The sequence below is a fragment of the Akebia trifoliata genome, chromosome 5, assembly GCF_017979445.1.
Source record: "Akebia trifoliata isolate Shusen 1 chromosome 5, ASM1797944v1, whole genome shotgun sequence".
Taxonomy (NCBI): Eukaryota; Viridiplantae; Streptophyta; class Magnoliopsida; order Ranunculales; family Lardizabalaceae; genus Akebia; species Akebia trifoliata.
This window is the reverse complement of record NC_141379.1, coordinates 28,585,270-28,590,110: the sequence shown is the minus strand read 5'-3', so window position 1 is coordinate 28,590,110 and position 4,841 is coordinate 28,585,270. Positions and strand designations below refer to the sequence as shown.

General features: G+C 36.5%; 1 pseudogene; it reads left to right on the top strand.

The window, feature by feature from the left end:
• The first annotated feature begins 445 nt into the window (after positions 1–445).
• Positions 446–4,515, top strand: LOC147401974 (putative serine/threonine-protein kinase PBL7; annotated as a pseudogene).
• Positions 4,516–4,841: the final 326 nt, after the last annotated feature.

Here is a 4,841-nt window from a genome sequence, read left to right as displayed (position 1 = left end):
AACAAAACTTGAAATAGGAAAAGTAATCTAACTTTTCAAAATCAAATATATATTAAAAAAAAATAATAAGCACCATAATTTTGCTCGATTAAGGGTAAAAAAACATCCCACTGGTTTCCTCATACTAAGAAATGGCTTTGCTTCAGCCATTTCTAACAAAGCTTGAAATAGGAAAAGTAATCCAACACCATAATTTTGTAAAGGAAAAAACATAATTTTGCTCGATTAAGGGCAAAAAAATATCAAAATCGTAAAATAAACACCATAATACATGTAAATCAATAGAATCAACGAAGAAAATATAGATCCCCAAATTGAAAATATAGATACATATAAATCATAAATTTCAATCACCCTAATACTCAAATTTTTTTTTTGTTTTTCAAATTCTCAAACTTAATAGAGTTAAAAACTAACGTGAATGTCATTTTATTTATTTATTATTATGGAAATCAAGGCTTGTGACAAGGCGACCATAAAATGTAATGGAAAGGAAGCCGTCACCAACTTTGAGTTGAGCACATATGAGAGGGAGATTACTTTTGAGAGGAACAATAGAGGTATTACTTTGTTTTTATTGTTTTTTTATTTTTTGATAGGTTGGAGGTATTAGTCAATGTAATTAATCCAGTTTTGTTGAGTTAGTTGTAATGGAGATGATACTATATGCTATTGTTGTGAGCCTCCAACAAAACACATTTACATGAATTGATCTAAAGTATGTTTCTTATTATTGTTTTGTAGCCACTGATCTCAATCTTGATTTAAACTTGGGAATTTCTCTTTTTGATGGATCAAAGGGGAACAACAGTATCAACGGTTTCCATTATCAAAGTGGCCCATACAACATGCCCAATGCCAGGAGAGCAAAGGTAATATTCAAAAAATAGAAAAGACCAGATCCAAAATCGTAAAATAAACACCATAATACATATAAATCAATAGAATCAATGAAGAAAATATAGATCCCCAAATTGATAAAGAAATCAATGTATATCATGGATCATAGATGCATCAAAGTGAAGATCAAAATCAAACCTCCGTTCGTGTTCGTGAGACGAAGTTGCAGCGAAAGCGAGAGAGAGTGTAACTTAGTAGGAGCGAGAGAGAGGAGGGTTTCGACGAGAGAGAGGAGCCATTCGTGTTCGTGTTCGTGCTTCGTCGATGGAGTTGCAGCGAGAGAGAGGAGGGTTTCAACGAGAGAGAGTGAGAGTGAGGAGGTTCGAGGGTTTCGGCGTCGCGAGAGAGAGAGAGAGAGAGAGAGAGAGAGAGAGAGAGAGAGAGAGAGAGGTTTTCGTCGAGGAGTTGCAGCGAGAGAGAGGAGGGTTGTTCGAGACTTTTAGAGAGAACAGACGAGAGAGAACAGAGGAGGGTTGTTCGAGACTTTTAGAGAGAACAGACGAGAGAGAACATACGAGTTCTCTCTACTGTTTTTCACTCAGGGAGGGGACACTAATAAGTCAAAAGATGAGGGATGGCGCAGTAAAAACCTATAAGTAATCATTTAAACGTAATAAGCACTATCTGCTGTTTTTTAGTCAGGGAGGTGACACTAATAAGTCAAAAGATGAGGGATGGCGCAGTAAAAACCTATAAGTTATCATTTAAACGTAATAAGCACTCTCGACCGTCCGATTTAATTATATCCAACGGTTTAACAAAAGTTACCCGACCGTTGGATATAATTAAATCGGACGGTCAAACCCTATGAAGCTATAAATTTTTTGGGTCGACCCTCCATGGTCATGTTGACCCTTGATTAAACCTGTTGCACTCGTGTGACTGGGAATGGTCCATTGAACCGTTTCAGGCCTGTTTAGGAACCGTTCAAAACCGTTCCTAATTATAATTCTTGTTATAGTCCTCGATTAGACATTGGATTGACTTAAACACGACTTTTGATGATGGTTTCAATGTTTGAGATGACTTGTCTATCCGTATTGTTGGTGAACTATATCGAGTCATCTAGGTCTTGACAAGATTTAAAACCATGTTCTAAACTGAAATTCCACTTTTGGGTATTATTAACTCAGAAATTTCAAGCTCTCTTCCTTTAAGTAAGAAGGAAAAATTCAATTATTACACAAGTCAGTTTGGAAACTCTTCAAATGAGCCAACATTTCCCTCCCCTTAGTTTCACTCTTCTTAGTTTTTAAGGATCTTGGATATGATCTTTCTTATTGACATGGAGCTTAATTTGATAAAAAATTAGGTTCAAGCAGACAAAATTATCAATAAATTGTATTCAGAATGGTAAAATATATATATATATATATATATATATATAATAGTTCAAAATTTTGATGATCAACACTTTCTTTTGCAGAGAATCCTAGTCAAAAGACTACACAGGAAAACTAAAACAAAGAAGTACTTGCAGATAAAACATTCACCTATCTTGAGCTCGTTGAAGCAACTCAGAGTTGTCAACCAGAATGTCTATTGGAAGAAGGTGGCTTTGGAAGAGTATACAAGGGGCACCTTTAGAACAGTGGGCAGGTAAATGTGAACTAAACCTGAAATGAATTGGGACCTGTTTTTTTGTTGCAATAATTGAAGGAACTTAGGGCTGATTTTGGTTCATTATTCAGCTTGTGGCTATTAAGCAATTTAACAGGAATGGGTTGCAAGGCAACAAAGAGTTTCTTGTTGAGGTTTTAACATTTGAGTATCCTTCACCGTCAAAATCTGGTTAATCTCATTGGACATTGTGTTGATGGAGATTAGAGGCTTTTGGTTTATGAGTATATGCCATTGGAGTCTCTAGAAGATCATCTACTAGGTATGTCATCAATTCTATTAAATTTTCTAATTTCACGATATTTTATCCCCCCAAAAAAAAAAAAACATTTATAATAATAATCTTCCTCCGAATTTGCAATAATTCAATAGGCGTCACATGTTTCAATACATGTCCCATATTTGTTTGTAGATCTTGCACCGGACCAAAAGCCGTTAGGCTGGTATACAAGAATGAAGATGGCAGCAGGAGTGGCTAATGGTTTGGAATATTTGCATGACAAGGCCAATCCCCCTGTAATACATCGTGATCTGAAATCGTCCAACATTTTGTTGGACGAAGGGTTCATTCCGAAACTCTCAGATTTCGGGCTTGCAAGGCTTGGTCCTACAGGAGATAAGACTCATCTATCCTCACAAGTTGTGGGGACATATGGGTGTTGTGCCCCGGAGTATGCAAGAACAGGTCAGCTGACCTTGAAATCAGATATTTTTAGTTTTGAAGTTGTTTTACTAGAGCTAATCACAGGGTAAAGGGCCATCGACACCAGGAGGCCAATTAAAGAACAAAATTTAGTTTCTTGGGTAATTTTCTTCCTTGCTCTTTACATTTTGTTTCTCCTTGCTTGGGTGTGAATCCGTCAGAGGTTTGTTGTTGATGAAATAAAAGTTATTATTCTTAGTCGATTAGAGTGCTCGTGGCTTCTAGAAGAGCTGGAACGAATGGTAATCCTTACGAGGTCATTCCCATCATTTAGTGTTAAAAATATGACTACAAAACAATTTTTATGAGCCATCCTTGTAAATCTATTCAACCTGAGCAATAGATGTTACATTTGTTGCTCTAAGGAGATTTGTTTTGGGACCTACCTATTCCCAAAACAATTGGGTCAATTGTGAAGAGTATTAGCTTCTCGATACTTCTGATGAAAAAGTACTATTGAGCAAGTATAGAACAATTCAATGGCTCATTTTACTATCTAAAGCTAGTAACATTTTCTTAGTTTTTACTGAATCTTGATATTTAGTTTTCAGTGGACACGTAAAATTTCTTTGGATGTTGTTGTGCTTCTACATGCATTTTCATAATGTTACAAGATCAACTTTACAGATGAGTGAGCCTTGTCACGTACCTTATATATCTAAAATAAGCCTTGTCAAGTCCAACAATGTGTTCACGTCTAGTTTATATTTGAGTTGATTGGAACTTTGATTCGAAATCATTAATTTCTTTACATTGTTTTTTCGATATTTACTAGGTGTTAATGTTGTTATTTTGTTGAACAGACACGACCATTTTCAAGGACCGAAGGAAGTTCCCTCAGATGACAGATCCACTTCTTCAAGGGGACTTCCCAATGAGAGGATCTTATCAAGCAGTTGCTGTTGCTGCCATATGTCTCCAAGAGAACGTTGCCTTACGTCCATTGATTAGTGAAGTTGCAAATGTACTAAATTACCTTGCCATGGCCCCAGCTGACAAGAGGGGCTTTACATCTCTTCCTGTTTTGTCTCCCTCTTCACCAGATAAAATGTCAAGCGACAATAAAAGGAAGCAAGATGAAGATAGCTCCGAAGGATGGCAAAGATTCTTGTTCGGTACATCTAATTTTGTCCCTCTATTAATATCTTATACAAGCTTTCCACTATTACACACTACAAAATTTTAGGTTTTTAGCGGGGGTCAAAAACCGCCGTAAATACCAAAATAGCGCCGCTGTTATCAAGAGTGATGGCCGAAACGCCACAGTTGATGGCATAGCTAAAGCCATATGAACTCCTATAGTGGCAGTCAAAACTCGCAGCTAATTGATTGTATTACCGTCGCCGAAGAGAGAAATGAGGCCTATAGTGACGGTAGTGGCCGCCGCTAATTAATTTTTATTACCGTAGCTATAAAGACGATTTGAAGGTAATGGCCGTAGCTTTAGTCCTTTAGCTATGGTTTTGGCCGTTGCTATAAGAAGTTTAAAAAAAAAATTTGATTTTACACATGCCCCTCACATGTTGCTGATGAATATTGGAGATACCCCTATGTTTTGTAAAAATTATTTTTACAACCAAAATCCCTTCAGCAACCCAAACATATTAACATATATTTA